Raw genomic sequence first — 17,703 nt, 5'->3', positions numbered from 1 at the left:
CGCTACTTGAAGATTGATCATAGCATTCATGAAGCAGAACAGTGAATGAACTCCTGGTCTTTACATTTACCAGCAAGGTTGTAGCATACAATGCAGGGTCTCATGGAGTTCAGGTATTGATGGAGACCATAGTTGAGTTGACTCATAGGTTGACTAATAGGTATTGATATAACAATGTCATACAAAAACAGCCATGGATTATACGCGTTCTAAAGATTAGGATTTAAATGGTGGAATTTCTCAATTTTGGAAGGATATACAAAAAATTGGAGGCTTTCTTGGCTGTCAGACAGTCTTCGAATATCTTCAGTTGGGGGGAACATGGCTTGCATAAGTAAACCTCCTTTTCAACAGTTAGAAACCTGCCTGGTAACAAGCACCGATCAACCATATAGCGCTAATTTATAGGGCTTATCCCACAGAAAGTATTATTATGCAATAAATAGGGCCTTTCAAATTATTATTATTACAATAGAAATGGAATGAAAATATGGTTAGGTTTTTGTGTACATTACATTTTCCTCTTTGGTAGCGCCCCCTGCTGTTTATCCCTCTGCTCCTGCTTTTCCTGCATTATATGGTGGACTAACATCCAGCAGTCGTATGGTGATCTCATAGTAAGGGTCCATTCAGAAGACCGTATTTTTCTTTCCACAACCGTTCTGCAATTTTGCAGATCGGATGCGGACCCATTAATTATAATGGGATCGCAAAGGATGTGGACAGCACAAGTTGTGCTGTCCCCTTCCGCACGCCTGTTCAGCTGCCTCACAAAAAAGATAGAACATGTCCCATTCTTATTCATTTTGCAAATAATAATAGGCATTTCTATTATAGGGCAGGATGTTCCAATCCGCAAGTTGCGGAACGCTCATGGCTGGTATCTGTGTTTTGCGGATCCACAATTTGCGGTCTGCAAAAATAGACATGGTCGTGTTATTGCACCCTGAATGAGGTGAAGTGGCATAGACACCTTTCATTCAATCGTCTCCTCTTCTAAATTCATGGAAGTATATAGCTATGGCGTTTTCAGGAGAATGGGCTTTGCATATGGTAGTTTATTTGTGATTCAGTGAGACCGCGTGTGACAGACTTTTATATGCAGGGGGAGATGGCAGGAGAAGTGGTTAGGGAAACCTGGGAAATGCAGCTGCTTTGATGGCCACATAGGATGAGGTGGTGCCGCCCACAGAAAGTGAAGAGAGCAGAGCTGTGGATGGGTGAGTAACAAAAGCTAAAACTGGTGAAATGCACACTGACAAGCAATGTTTCTTGCATTGATATAGTTAAAATAATGGTACACATTACTCCAGATATTATTCATATTATTGTAATTTGTGAGATAACTCCTTTATAGGACTCACATCAGCAAATGGCATTTATTATGTAGAGAAAGTTAATACAAGGCTTTTACTAATGTAAGTGTCTTGTATTAATTGCTGGCTTGACTCCTTTTTCCATCACATTATACACTGCTCATATGCAGGGGTTATGAAAATCCTGTGATCCAGCAGAGGTGACTGTGCTTGCATACCCTCGGAAAAAAAAATCGCTAACCTATGTGCCTTTCCACGGTTCCAGCCACCAAGGAGGCCAATGCCTTTTCCTATAGTAGTCAAGCACAGCCACAGCTGCTGGACTGCAGGATGGTTGTAACCATGGAAACGAGCGGTGTATAATGTGATGGAAAAATGAATCAAGCCAGCAAAGGAGACAATATTGGTGATAACAATACATTAGTAAGTGGCTTGTAGTTACTTTGCCTACATGATAAGTATAGTTCCAGAACCTTGTCAGTACATAAATACAGCCCCCAAACCACTTCTGGTTTCCATGATTACGACCACCTTGCAATTCAGCAGCAGTGGCCATGCTTGAATACTTTAAGAAAAAAGCCTATGCACACTCTCTGCCACAGAGGCTGGCACTTTTTCCTATATTGTGCAACCCCACTGCTGCTGGATTACAGAGTGGTCATAACCTTGGAAACGAGCAGAGTATAATGTGAATAGTGATGCGCAGCACAGGCAATATTCAAATTCACTATATTTTGTTAATTTTTTGTTAAATATTTGCAATAAATTTGCCATTGCAAAATTCATTAATGTAATATGCACATATTCATTAACTTTAACAAACAATCACACAAAGGCTATATGCCAAAAGCCAGGTATGTGCAAGCCAACAATCTGTCCATGAGACAGGTAGTCAGCATACCTTACAATGGCAGCCTTGTATGCAATGAGACATTCAAGACCAGCTCTTGTCTGACTGAGAGCAAGTAAGCCTCAAAGTTGCCTGATCTGGGTTGGATGGCTAGAGGGATCTGCGCGCCTAGATCATTATCATTAGGGTGACAAAAATTGCAAATTTTTTTGGGATGCCAGCTAACTCTTCTCTCACTGCTTAGGAGGGCTGCATAAAAATGTTCAGTTTTCTAATTGTCCTAATATTTATATTTAATAACCTTTCTATACTGTTTTGTCGTGTAAACAAATTTACATAAACATGGGCATATGAGAAAGACATGCAAATTAGCAGAATCTGCCTTGTTTTTCAGCTGAAACACTATTTGCATGTCTTTCCCATATGTCCATGTTTATGTAAATGAGTTTACATGACAAAACAGTATAGAAAGGTTATTGAATATAAACGTTAGGACAATTAGAAAACTCCGATTTTTTTTATGCAGCCCTCCTAAGCAGTGAGAGAAGAGTTAGCTGGCATCCCAAAAATTGTTTTACTATTTTTGTCACTCTAATGATAATGATCTAGGTTCGCAGGTCCCCCAAGCTATCCAACTCAAATCAAGTTACTTTGAGGCTTACTGGCTCTCAGTCAGATGAGAGCTAGTCTTGAAAATCTCATTGCACACAAGGCTGCCATTGTAAGGTATGCTGACTGTATCTGTCTCATGGATAGATTGTTGGCTTGCACATACCTGGCTTTTGGCATATAGCCTTTGTGTGGTTGTCATTTGTATGTTATAGATAATGATTTATTTTAAAAATAATATAACATCTATAAAAAAAAAAAAATTAATAATAGGTAGGGAAATATTTATAATAAAAGTTAATTAATGATAGATTAAATAATAATTAAAAAAAAAAAAACGTATGGATGATAGATAGCATAATAAGGATAAAGAAAAGCTAAATATTTTAAATGAAACAATATTTTACCTTTATCCAGTATTAAAAAAAAAAGCTACAATATTCACGATTCCGAAAATATAGCACTATATTCTAGAATTTTGTGCGATAAAAATTGACGATTAGAATATTCGCGCTCAACACTAAATGTGAGGGGACAATGAATCAGGCCATTAAAGGAGGCAATATGGACAACCACAATACATTAGTAAATGCCTTGTATTAAATTTCACTACATGATAAAAGCCATTTGCTGAAGCGAGACATCCCCTTTAAGGACATTCACATAGGTAGCTAACAAATGGCCACATGAACAATCAGATGAGATCAGCCATTTGGTTACATCGTTGTTATCAGCAAATTTCCTGTTTGTGCAGCAACAGATCATTTTTATGCCAGCATGAAGGGTCCAATCAGCCAGCAAATAAACATTTGGTCATTTATTGGCTGGGTTGATTGGCAGTCCTTTTACACAATGCAGTGATCATTCGGGCATTCCATTTGGTTGATAATTGAATTGTTTAAAAGGCCCTTTATCTATCTCAAAGGGCATCTGTCAGTAGATTTGGACCTATGAAGCTGGCTGACCTGTTACATGTGCACTGGGCAGCTGAAGGCATCTGTGTTGTTCCAACATTCTCATGTGCCCACATTTCTACGAAAAATTATTATTTTTATATATGCAAATGAGCCTCTAGGAGCTATGGGGGCTTTGTCATTATATCTAGATGCTACGCTCTCTCCGCAATTGTTGCGTCCTCTGCACTTTGATTGAGAGGGGCAGGTGTGATCACATTATCACATTACACTGCCTGGCCCTGTGAATAAGGCTGGGGCTACACGATGACATGTGTCACGCGCCATTTTGTTGCACCAATGTCGCGTGACAATTTTTATAATGATAGTCTATGGTGTCGCACTGCGACATGCTGCCACTGCGACACAACAGTAGCAAAAAATCCATCCAGTGTAGTTGTGCCCTATGTGTCGCGCGACGTCGTCATGTAGCCCTAGCTTAAGGCCCCTTTCACACGGGCGAGTATTCCGCGCGGATGCGATGCGTGAGGTGAACACATTGCACCCGCACTGAATACCGACCCATTCATTTCTATGGGGCTGTTCAGATGAGCGGCGATTTTCACGCATCACTTGTGCGTTGCGTGAAAATCGCAGCATGCTCTATATTCACGCATTATTTTTCACGCAACACAGGCCCCATAGAAGTGAATGGGGTTGCGTGAAAATCGCAAGCATCCGCAAGCAAGTGCGGATGCGGTGCGATTTTCACGCATGGTTGCTAGGAGACGATCGGGATGGAGACCCGATCATTATTATTTTCCCTTATAACATGGTTAAGTAAAACAGCGCTGAAGGGGTTAAAAAAAAATAAAAAATAATTTAACTCACCTTAGTCCACTTGATCACGTAGCCGGCATCTCCTTCTGTCTCCTTTGTTGAATAGGACCTGTGGTGAGCATTCATTATAGGTCAAGGACCTTTGATGACGTCACACCGGTCATCACATGGTACGTCACATGATCTTTTACCATGGTGAATCACATAGAACAGGTCAGCCAGTTTCATAGGTACAAATCTGCTGACAGATACCCATTAACTATTTTTATCCCTTTTTAAAGAACATTTACATTCAGCCATGTTAATGGTAAATAGCTATTAAAGGAGTTGTAGAGTATTATTGGATTGCCGTCTGTTGCGAGTGGTAAGTTATTATTCAGTAAAAAGAATTGCCACTAGAGGCAGTAGTTCTCATAATCACATCATATGGCGGGATTGCTATTCATGCAACTGCCTTCTGTATTAGATAAAAGGGTTCAAAAGGTTTTGATAATACAGTAGCTATCCAGCCACTGCCATGTTGGCCATACACATTAGATGATCGTTGTGCAGCTTTCTGACGGATCCACTGTCAATCTAATGTCTATGGGCAATGAACTGTGTTGAGCCAATCAAAGTATCAGAAGTGGACTTTGATCTGAATTTCAGGAAAAATTTAATTTGTCAGAAAGCCGAATGCTTCGAGGTAACGAATCAATTTTTCCTGAAATGGCAGTAAATAAATATTCACACTAACTTCATCTATTTGGTTGCAGAGAGGCCATCACAGCTATCTCGATTGAAGAAAATGGGCCAAATCTTGCACGAAGTTTGGCGCATCAAGATGGCCGCGATGGCCTCTCTGCAATCAAATGGATGTGGTTAGTGTGTATTTTTTTAACCCCTGGTGAACCTCTGAAAGGCCTCAATGTGACTCTCAGATGCTACGATCAGCGTTGAATGCGGCATCTGAGGAGTTCAATGATGGGGGGAGCAGCGCAATCACTGTTCCCCATCATTGCGTACGCCACATACGATGGAATGCGATTCGTGACAATGTACTTCGGAATGAATCAAATTTCTTGTTGAAGTTCAGTGAAGCAGTCAAATCAAATTTTTGAAAACTTTACTCATCTCTAGCAACGAAAACTGAACAGGTTATGTTTTAAACCATTTAATCCTTTATCTCATGCCTATTTGGCTCAACTGAATATCAATGGAGATGTCAAGCCACCAACAGATATCATTTGCTTAAGGTCTACTGCATACATAGTAGAAAACAGGGTCCCACCCCAAAGATTCAGTTGTTGTTGTCAGTGCCACTTGCCATCACCATACTCATCACATTTTCAGTAATTTATCTCTTCCTTTGTTGCCAATATTGAAGAGCTTATGGTAGACACTGTGCAGGTTCTCTCCATACATTAAAGTAGAGCAAGACCACTCTGAAATGGATGTCTTCTCTCTGGGAGCCCTATAGAAATCTACAGGTCTGTCTCCAGGGGCGGATTGGCCATAGACCCTACAGGGGGGCCACCCAAGTCCTCCTCTCTGCTGCTGACTGGGTACATAATGAGCTCTCAACAGTAATTAACACTGTGAGAATCAGGTACTCATGTACCCGGCCAGCAACTGCACATGCCCTCCTGAATTCAACTGCTGTGGCCCACACCTCACCTCCTAATCCCCCTGCTCCATAGACAACTGGAGGAGGAGGACAGAAGATGGTAGCTATTGGTGGCCACCACAGAGGGCCAGCATTTGGGGCAGTCTATTATGCTACACTGTGTTATTTGGTTCTGCTGGGGTGGTATTTAGCACTATGGTATTGTTGACTCCACCTACTTGTGTTGCCCCGCCTTCTGTTAATTTGGACCTGCCTACAAAATGGGGCCACTTTTAGTTTTTTTTCCAGGGCTACTTTAAGTTCCCAGTCTGTCCCTGTCTGTCTCTATGATATATGCATCCCTGCCTGTGCTCTCCTTTACATTGGCTGCTTCTACTCCTAGAGTTGAAGATAACCGGTCTGGCTGTATGGGAAATTGTCCAGTAGGGGTGCACCCACCTTCTCATCACTATAATCCCTTATGGCAGAATAGACATACCTGTATGGAATGAATTCGAACACAGTGAATGAACATCGATGTGGAAGACACCAAAGCTAGGGAGCCCTGAGAGTTGATGAGATATGGGGCCCCAAATGTTTTTCCTCTTGTGGGCCCAAAGTGAATTATCATTAAAGCTACGAAATGGATTTCTTCTATAATAACACAATTGGGAGGTTACTGCATGTCAATTCCGAATGAGTCATTACAATAAAATGCAGCTTTCTTGCTTCATGCAACAAAATGAGAGCTCCTTTAGAGCTGTGTGCCGACCCCTTGCAAATTGTCATCTGCTTGCGCCGCCGGCCCATCTGTTCCACTCTGGTGACGCAATTGTGTCCAGAATCTAAAAACCTCCTCTTTTTTTTTCTACTTTGTTCCCAAGCTCCTCTGATACAGCACATTTTGCAGACAACAAAAATAATAATTGCTGATTGTTTCATATGCTGCTCCTTTGCAGTTTTTTTTTTCTTTATTCCTTGTTAATTGTACGAGAATAAAAAGAAGTCGCAACATCTGCTTCATTTGCATTTCCTGCGCAAGGCAGAGTTAGCTCTGACTCCTATAGAGCGCAGCTTGGATGATGAGAGGCAGACAGAACAGAGGAGTCTTTGAACTGACTTCAGAGAGATGGCAGGTTTGTCTTACGTGGAGCGAAGGAAGGCAGGGGGAGCTGGAGCAGAGTGTTGGGGGCTCCGAGGTGTTTATTGTATTCTTGTAAGGTTCATTTTGCTTCTCACATTTCCTCTTCGTTTCAGTTAAGCTGCTCACCATCCTTTCTTCTTCTAAGGGAGATGGGCTAGCACAAAACAGCTGCCTATGATAAAAAAAAAAATGCCAGCACAAAGCTATATCTGATCTGTGCTACCACACCCTGCCTTCTGGCGTTCTGTTAAACACGGCTGTCTGTGTGAGTTATACTGGTACCATTCACCGTACAGAGATGCCGCGCGCATTTCATTGTCGCAAGGCCTGCTACTAGAGATGGCAACCTTTCAAGCCTTTGTCGGTCTAACAAGTAACGGTAGAAAGGTCAGTTCACTTTTGTATTCGATTCAGAAGGTGTTTGAGTCGTTTAGAGGGTGACCTTTAACTCATCTCACTGATCAACTACACAAACACGAACATCACTGGGGGATACAGGCAAGGTATGGGAAAGTCACACTGCAGGTCTAGTGGTAAGTAGATATAACCTTGCAAGATTTTAAGGAACACCAAAAATTGAAAATGAACCTAAAAATGAAACAAAATATATCCTAAAACTTCCTCCATTCCATTGATCCTAATTTCTTTCATATTACAGTAAAAAAAAAAATATATATATATATATATATATAAAGAAATCTTCTCTTTGAGTCCCAGGCGGTTAGTTTTCCCTCCGCACCCCATAATTCTGTGAAAAGCTGTAAGACTAGTGGCTGGAGCAGAAGCCAAAGAGGCGAGGTGAGGAGTTGGCCTCAGGCAGTGATACCTAGTGACAAGTGGGGGGTGGCAGCAGGGCTGTGGACGTTGAGCTCTTCGATTGTAGAAGCTCTCCTCTATCCATATTCAACTGTATCACTATCCTCAGGACAGCCATACAGTTGAATGCTGCAGCAGAGCATGAGAGCAATGTCTCCATGCCCCACTGTTCCCTCTGGTAGGCTTCAGGCCTATTGCCTGTAGCCTATCAAAGGCCTGAGCAGGTGGCGCAATGACATCCTCATCATCATTACGCCGCCTGAGCTGGGCAGTGTACAACTCATGGCACAGGCAAGAAAAGGCCTGCACCTCTTTGATGACAGCTGCATGGAGGTAAGTATTTGTGTTTATTATTTGTATTTGGCAGCATGCTGTTGGGCAACTATGGGGGGCATTATTATAACTGGGGGGAGCACTCTGCGGACATTAGCACTACTGGGGGCACTAAAAGGGGGCTATTTTTTGTACTGGCACATATTTTAAGGGGATATTTTTTGTACTGGCACATATTTTAAGGGGGTATTTTTCTACTGGCAAACATGAAGTATTTTATGTACTGACACACATTATAAAGGGGATTATTTTGTACTGGCAGACATTATAAAGGGGTTTCTCTTTATACTGGCGCACATTATAAGGAACTTTTTTTTGTACTGGTACACATTATAAGGGATTATTTTTTTGTACTGGCAAGCATTATAAGGGGACATTTTTTGTTCTGGCACACATTATAAGGGACAATTTATTTTTACTGGCACACATTATAAGGAAGTATTTTTTTTTACTGATGCATATTATAAAGGGGTATATATTTTGTACTGATGAAGATTATAAAGGGGTAATTTTTGTACTGGCACACATTATAAACGGGTATATTTTGTACTGGTACACATTTTAAGGGGGCATTTTTCTACTGGCACACATTATAAGGGGCATTTTATTGTACTGGCATATATAATAAGGGGATTTTTTTGTACTGGTGCAAATTATAAGGGAGTATTCCTCCAGAGCGGAATGGTGACTGAACGGAGGCAAACTGATGCATTCTGAGCGGATCCTTTTCCATTCAGAATGCATTAGGGCAAAACTGATCCATTTTGGACCGCTTTTGAGAGCCCTGAACAGATCTCACAAACGGAAAGCCAAAACGCTAGTGTGAAAGTAGCCTTAGGCCTCATGCACACGACCGTTGTTGTGTTCCGTTCCGCAAAATGGGGTTCCGTTGTTCCGTGATCCGTTTCCGTTTTTGTTTCTGTGTGTTTTTGCTTCCTTGATTTTTGGAGGATCACCAGACATGAAGGAAAGTAAAAAAAAATCTAAGACAGGTTTGCCATGCAAATGATAGGAAAAAAACGGACGCGGACGCGGATGACAATCTATTGTGCCTCCGCGTTTTTTCACGGTCCCATTGACTTGAATGGGTCCGCGAACCGTTTTTCGTGAAAATAATAGGACAGGTTATATTTTTTTGACGGACTGGAACCACGGATCACGGACGCGGATGACAAACTGTGCATTAACCGAGTTTTCAACGGACCTATTGAAAGTCAATGGGTCCGCAGAAAATCACGAAAAAACGGCACAACGGACACGGAATAAAACAACGGTCGTGTGCATGAGGCCTTACCCTGTAGGTTTTTTGGCATATGTTTTGTTTTCCAAGTATGTCTTTAACAGTATTGCTGGAGGGAAGGGGCTAGAGTGTTTTGCTTGTTCATCTTGTGAATGCGCATTCGTTCCCGATAATAGGCCTGACAAAGGGATGGTTTGAATCCCCCACCCCCCATTCCATAAGTGCCAGGAACTTGTGTAAAATGAATAAAAGAAAACCCTCACCTTTTCATAACACCTCCAGTCCAGTGCTCAGGCACCCATACCTACTGCTTCCAGTCCCCAGCAGACCACCAAGTGATGATGTAACAGCCGAAATGACCGCATAAGAGCTGGAACGGAGGGGCATTGAAAAGCTCAGTTTGCCACCACGCACTATTTTCTTTTTTTCAGAGGGGCAATATCTTTTTAATACTTTCACAGAGAATATTTTATTTGGTTATTACAACAGATGTGCAGGCTTAAAAAGTGAAACCTAGACAGAAATGGGCAGCAGAGAAGTTGCATACCTTCCCCCAATCATTTTTTATAACTTTTTTTTTTTATCATTTACAGTAGCATAAACTGGCAGTGGCTTAACCTAAAACTCCTGGTGTATCAGGATCTGTATCAGGACCTCCCAACTATTCCCCATCTTACAAGCCTTTTATCTCACCGCTGAAAGCTCCAGTTCTCATGTATGACTGGATCTTCTTCTATAGTTACACCCCAATAAATAGATAACAGTAGTTATACAGTATCTGATAAACACTATCTGAAAATTTCTTTTAAAAGGGTTTTTGTTTAGGACCACCAATCCTCAATGGGCATCATGTTACCGTACTTTCACACTAGCGTTATTCTTTTCTGGTATTGAGTTCCGTCCTAGGGGCTCAATACCAGAAAAAAAGCTTCAGTTTTATCCTAATGCATTCTGAATGCATCAGGATGTCTTCAGATCAGTCCCTCTTACGGTATTTGGATGAAGAAAATACTGCAGCATGCTCCGGCCAAAATTCCGGAACACCTGCCAGAACGCTGGATCCGCTATTAATTTCAATTGAAATGTAATAATGCCGGATCTGGTACCTAGTGTTCCGGCAAAACGGATCCGGTTTACCACTCTGCACATGCGCAGACCTTTAAAAATGCGAAAAAAAAAAAATACCGGATCCGTTTTTCCGGATGACACCAGAGAGACGGATCCGGAATTTCAATGCATTTGTCAGACGGATCTGTTTGCATACGGATTTCCAGATCAGACACGCAGATACTCACAACGCAAGTGTGAAAGTACCCTTATTCTGCATTTTCACAGCATTATTTTCTTTGCCTCCCCATTTTCTGACACCCATAACTTTTTTATACTGTATTTCTGTCTACAGATCTGTGGGAGAGCTTGTTTTTTGTAGGACGAGCTGTAGTTTAAGCTTTTTTGGGTACATATGACTTTTTGATCACTTTTTATTAAATTGTTTTGGTAGGAAAGGTGACCAAAAACCAGGAAATCGGCCATTTTTATTTTCTTTGCCATTACAGTCGTCACCACACAAAAAATATTTTAATATTTTAATAGTTATGACATTATCAGACACGGCATTACCAATCATGCTTAGTTTTTTATTGTTTGTTTTTATGTATAAAATTGGAAAACAGGGTAATTTTTATTTTTAATGCTTTTGTGTGTTTTTTAATTCTTCTAAGCTTTTTTTTATGTTTTGTCTGTCCGTGTTTAACAGTAGTGCATATATACAATACCCGCCGCTAACTCCATATCAGTAATGTGTATGTCTATACTCACACCCCCTCCTCCCCTGCTATGTGCCAGCCGAGGTCTCCAAGAGAAGTGTTCTGTATACATTTCACTGGTGGTTTGTGGGCACACAAAAGAGGAATGGGATGAATATCCACTGTGGGGATTCGCTCTGGTAGTTAGGATAAGCGGGTGCACAGCAACTGCTGTTGACACATAAAAACCGTCTCTTACTCCACCAAGGCCAGGAACCTCGGTGACACGTAACTATCATCCATGATGATTAATTTGTACCTTCTTGCACCACATATAAATTACTGGTCTGGAGTCAGCGGCAGGTGTTCTATACATGAATTATTGTACTTAATGTAGCTTGCCTGAGGTGACAGATTTGCTTTAAGACTCCAGTAAAACTACATTACCAATCTAATATATAAAGCTCAGTGTACGTGTGTATGTATGTCCGCTAAAGGAATCCGCATTGTCGCATTTACAATCACGAAATTTGGCACACAGGTACATCAGGTGTCCGGGAAGGTTTTAGACCGGGTCTCAGCTCTGTAGCACATACTGTTCCTGAGATATTTCCCAAAAATCCAAATATGGCACATCACATGACCTACATTAGCCAATAGAAGTCTGCAGGTCTTTCTCTTCATATCCCAACTTCATATCTTAACTGCCATACACACGGTCACATCATCCTTATCAGCCAATAGAAGCTCGCAGGTCCTTAGTCTCCACATACACACAGTTTTACACCAGGTTTCCATAACAACCCAGCCATTTTTCTCCACTGGTTAGACCACGCCCAGGGATTGAAAAAATGAAGGTAAAAATCAACTTGTGTCAGCTGCAGGGGTGGGTGGGAGGGTGATTTTCTCCCTATAGCTCACACTCAGACAGAACAGTGCTGCTGTCTGAGAGTGAGCTGTACAAAAGGACACCCCTGCATGAGATATTCCCAAAAAATGTATTCGCCAATAGAACCCTGGTCACATGACCCTTATCAGCCAATAGAAGCTCACAGGCCCTTAGTCTCTACATAAACACAGTTTTACACCAGGTTTCCATCAACAACCCAGCCATTTTTCTTCACTGCTGCAGTTCAGCTTTAAAGGGGCAGGTGCAGTGTCGGACTGGGGTGCCTAGGGCCCACCAGTGGAATTGATTTTGGGGGCCCACCCTAGAGCTGGAGATATAACTTGTTCATTTTTCAGTCTCGCACACATGAATGTATGCATTTTAGGGCTCTTTCACACTTGCGTTATTGTCTTCCGGCATAGAGTTCCGTCGTCGGGACTCTATGCCGGAAGAATACTGATCAGGATTATCCTAATGCATTCTGAATGGAGAGTAATCCGTTCAGGATGCATCAGGATGTCTTCAGTTCCGGTACGGAACGTTTTTTGGCCGGAGAAAATACCGCAGCATGCTGCGCTTTTTGCTCCGGCCAAAAATCCTGAAGACTTGCCGCAAGGCCGGATCCGGGATCAATGCCCATTGAAAGGCATTGATCCGGATCCGGCCTTAAGCTAAACGTCGTTTCGGCGCATTGCCGGACCCGACGTTTAGCTTTTTCTGAATAGTTACCATGGCTACCGGGACGCTAAAGTCCTGACAGCCATGGTAAGTGTAGCGGGGAGCAGGGGAGCAGCATACTTACCGTCCGTGCGGCTCCCCGGGCGCTCCAGAGTGACGTCAGGGCGCCCCAAGCGCATGGATCACGTGATCACATGGATCACGTCATCCATGCGCATGGGGCGCTCTGACGTCATTCTGGAGCGCCCGGGGAGCCGCACGGACTGTAAGTATACCGCTCCCCCGCTCCCCGCTCCTACTATGGCAACCAGGACTTTAATAGCGTCCTGGGTGCCATAGTAACACTGAAAGCATTTGGAAGACGGTTCCGTCTTCAAATGCTTTCAGTACACTTGCGTTGTTACGGATCCGGCAGGCACCTCCGGCAACGGAAGTGCATGCCGGATCCCAACAACGCAAGTGTGAAAGAGGCCTTAGCACACAATACAGTAACAGTATGCTAAACAGAACAGTATTGTGCACTGCACTATATCAAATAGTTTCTCTTTAAAGGGAGTCTGTCATCACAGTTTCACCTTTTTAACCCTTCCCATAGCTTTCTAGCAGCATTACAGTTGATAAAAACGTTACCTTTATAAGCAATCGTGGACTTATAAAACTGGCAAAAATCATCTTAGTAGGATGTGCAAATGAGGGCTCGCAAGTGCCCAGGGGCAGCGTCAACCTCGTAGTTGCCCAGGCAGCTCTGCCTTATCGTCGCTTCCCCCCGCCCAGTCTTTCCCTCTGCCAGCCCATCTTCTTACTTCTTCTTTCGCCGAGATCCTGCGCACTGAGTCCGTTAGCCGGCGCATGCGCATTAATTACTGTGATGCCATACCAGGAATGGAATGCGCCGGCCGATGGACTCAGTGCGCAGGCGCGGGATCTCGGCGAAAGAAGAAGTAAGAAGATGGGCGGGCAGAGGGAAAGGATGGGCGGGGGGAAGCGACGATAAGGCAGAGCTGCCTGGGCACCTACGAGGTTGACGCCGCCCCTGGGCACTTGCGAGCCCTCATTTGCATATCCTACTAAGATGATTTTTGCCAGTTTTATAAGTCCACGATTGCTTATAAAGGTAACGTTTTTATCAACTGTAATGCTGCTCAAAAGCTATGGGAAGGGTTAAAAAGGTGAAACTGTGATGACAGACTCCCTTTAAGCAACTCATTTAGTTGATAACTGTATCTGTTATTTACAGTAGTTTGGACAGCGGTCACACGTGGACATTCCATGACCTAGATGAACCACCCAGTCCCCCAGCCTAAACAATATCCAAAGTGAAGGAAATGTTTCCTGCATATTCAAAAGGATAAGTTTATTGAAGTGCTGGCAGTAGTGCCCCGGCCTCCTCACAGCTCACCAAGCTCAGCGCCGTACATTGTATAGCGGCTGTGCTTGGTATCGCGCTCAACCCCTTTCACTTCTATGGGGCTGAGCTGCTCCTAGGCCACTTGATCAATGAACGTGATGTCACATGGCCCAGAAAAATCACAGAGAAGGACACAGGGCTCACAGGAGCCCCGGTGCCTTGTCAAACAGCTGATCGGCAGTGGTCCCAGGTAGGGATCGACCGATTATCGGATTTACCGATATTATCGGCCGATATTCAGGATTTTCAAAGTTATCGGTATCAGCATCTAACCTTGCTGATATGCCGATAACGAATCGCGAACATGGATCGCACTGCTATCAACGCGATCAATGTTCCCTCAGCAGCACACCAGTGAGAGGCAAGAGGGGAGGAGGAGGGGAGGGGCTGTGGCCATTGCGCCACCAATGATGTTAACTCAGTTATTAATTCAAATATATGAGGCGGGTGAATCATATAGCTGCACCTGAGGGGTTAACTGTTGCGGATCGCAGCTACCCCTCATAGAGGTCAGGTGTCGCTATATTTGAATTAATGGGCAAGTTATCTTCATTGGTGGCAGTGGCAGCTTCTGATCAGAGCCCAAGCAGTGTAATTGCGGGGCTCCGATCGGTTACCATGGCAGCCAGGATGCTACTGACGCCCTGGCTGCCATAGTCAGCTCCCTGCTGCCATGTGTACTATGCACAGGGCAGCAGGGAGAGTGTGACGTCCTATTCACCCTGATAGAGCTCTATTAGGGTGAATAGGACAAGGGATCTAGGTTCTAGCCCCTAAGGGGGAAATAGTTATTAAATTTAAAAAAACACCAAAATATTAAGTATAAATATTTAATCTTAGATATATAATGGCATCTCTTCGTTTAACAACAGATTTGTGTAGGAATTTTTTTATTTTTTTTCAAAAATGAAAATGCACAAAATATTGGTATAAATTATCGGCTATCGGCCTGAAAGTTCACAGGTTATCAGCTCTAAAAAAATCAATATCGGTCGATCCCTAGTCCCGGGTATCAGACCCCCACCAATCAGATACTGATGACCTATCCACAGTCATATGTGACTGATATCAGCCGCTCCTCTTATAACGCTCCAGCACTGATATAACCTCCAGAGACATTACATCACATGTGACTGATATCAGCCGCTCCTCTTATAACACTCTAGTACTGATATACCGTATTTTTCGCCCTATAAGATGCACCGGCCCATAAGACGCACCTAGGTTTTTGGGGAGGAAAATAAGAAAAAAAATATTTTTAACCAAAAGGTGTGCTTTTGGTGGGTTTGGAACTAATGGTGGTCTGTGGATGGCACTATTACTGGGGATCTGTGAAGGACACTGTTATGGGGGGGGATCTGTGAAGGACACTGTTATGGGGGGGGATCTGGGGATGGCACTGTTATGGGGGGGGATCTGGGGATGGCGCACTGTTATGGGGGATCTGTGGATGACGCACTGTTAGGCCTCATGCACACGACCGTTGTTTTATTCTGTGTCCGTTGTTCCGCTTTCGTGATTTTCTGCGGACCCATTGACTTTCAATGGGTTTGTTGAAAACTCGGCTAATGCACCGTTTGTCATCCGCGTCCGTGATCCCTGGTTCCAGTCCGTCAAAAAAATATAACCTGTCCTATTTTTTCCACGGAAAACGGTTTGCGGATCCATTCAAGTCAATGGGACCGTGAAAAAACGCGGAGGCACACAAGATTGTCATCCGCATCCGCGTCTGTTTTTTCCCTATCATTTGCATGGCAAACTTGATTTTTTTTTTTTTTACTTTCCTTCATGTCTGGTGATCCTCCAAAAATAAATGAAGACACACGGAAACAAAAACGGAAACGGATCACGGAACAATGGAACCCCATTTTGCGGAACGGAACACAACAACGGTCGTGTGCATGAGGCCTTATGGGGGATCTGTGGATGACGCACTGTTATGGGGGGGATCTGTGGATGACGCACTGTTATGGGGGGGATCTGTGGATGACGCACTGTTATGGGGGGGGTCTGTGGATGACGCACTGTTATGGGGGTATCTGTGACAGACACTGTTATTGGGGGGTATCTGTGGATGGCACTGTTATGGAGGGGGATCTGCGGGTGGCACTGTTATGGAGGGGGATCTGCGGGTGGCACTGTTATGGAGGGGGATCTGCGGGTGGCACTGTTATGGAGGGGGATCTGCGGGTGGCACTGTTATGGAGGGGGATCTGCGGGTGGCACTGTTATGGAGGGGGATCTGCGGGTGGCACTGTTATGGAGGGGGGATCTGCGGGTGGCACTGTTATGGAGGGGGATCTGCGGGTGGCACTGTTATGGAGGGGGATCTGCGGGTGGCACTGTTATGGAGGGGGATCTGCGGGTGGCACTGTTATGGAGGGGGATCTGCGGGTGGCACTGTTATGGAGGGGGACCTGTGGGTGGCACTGTTATATATGTGCCATCACAGACCCCCCACCCCATAACAGTGCCATCCACAGACCCCCCCCACCCCTTAACAGTGCCATCCACAGATGTCCCCCATAAAACTGTCATCCACAGATCCCCCCCCCACCGCTCCAGTATGCAAATATAAAATGTCTGATTCAATTAAAAGTTATTACACATGCCCCCTCACTCCTAATATTACTGTACACCCTAACAGCCTCTGTACAACGCAGGCAGGCCGGGCGGCCAGCGCGTCACTCACTGACGTCACGTGCCTGCGCCGCCTGCTTGATTCATAAAGTAGGCGGCGCAGGCACGTGACATCAGGGAGTTATGCTGCCGCCCGCCCGGCTGTTAGGGTGTATGGTAATATTAAAAGTGTGTGGGGGGCGGGGGGGGCATGTTTAATCACTTTTAATTGAATGAGACATTTTATATTTGAATATTGCAGCACCGGAGCGGCGGGGCCGGAGTACAGTGACCGCACCCAGTCCCTCCCCGCTCTCGTATACATCGCAGCCTGTAAAAATGTCAGCATTCACCCCATAAGACGCAGGGGCATTTTCCCATTTTTTTGGGGAAAAAAGTGCGTTTTATAGGGCGAAAAATACGGTAACCTCCAGAGACATTACATCATATGTGACTGATATCAGCCGCTCCTCTTATAACGCTCCAGCTCTGATATAACCTCCAGAGACATTACATCCTATGTGACTGATATCAGCCGCTCCTCTTATATCGCTCCAGTACTGATATAACCTCCAGAGCAGGGGCGTACATACAGGGGTCGCGGCTGGGCCCGGCACTCCAGGGGGCCCGGCCGCCTGTGGACCCCTGGCCCCGCCCTGCAGTAGTGCTGTGCCTGCCTGTATAAGGGCTGTTTCACACGAGCGAGTCGATTGCGGGAATCACGCTCCGTGTGTGAGT

The sequence above is a fragment of the Bufo bufo genome, chromosome 1, assembly GCF_905171765.1.
Source record: "Bufo bufo chromosome 1, aBufBuf1.1, whole genome shotgun sequence".
Taxonomy (NCBI): Eukaryota; Metazoa; Chordata; class Amphibia; order Anura; family Bufonidae; genus Bufo; species Bufo bufo.
The sequence above is the reverse complement of the archived record's forward strand: the minus strand, read 5'-3'. Positions refer to the sequence as shown.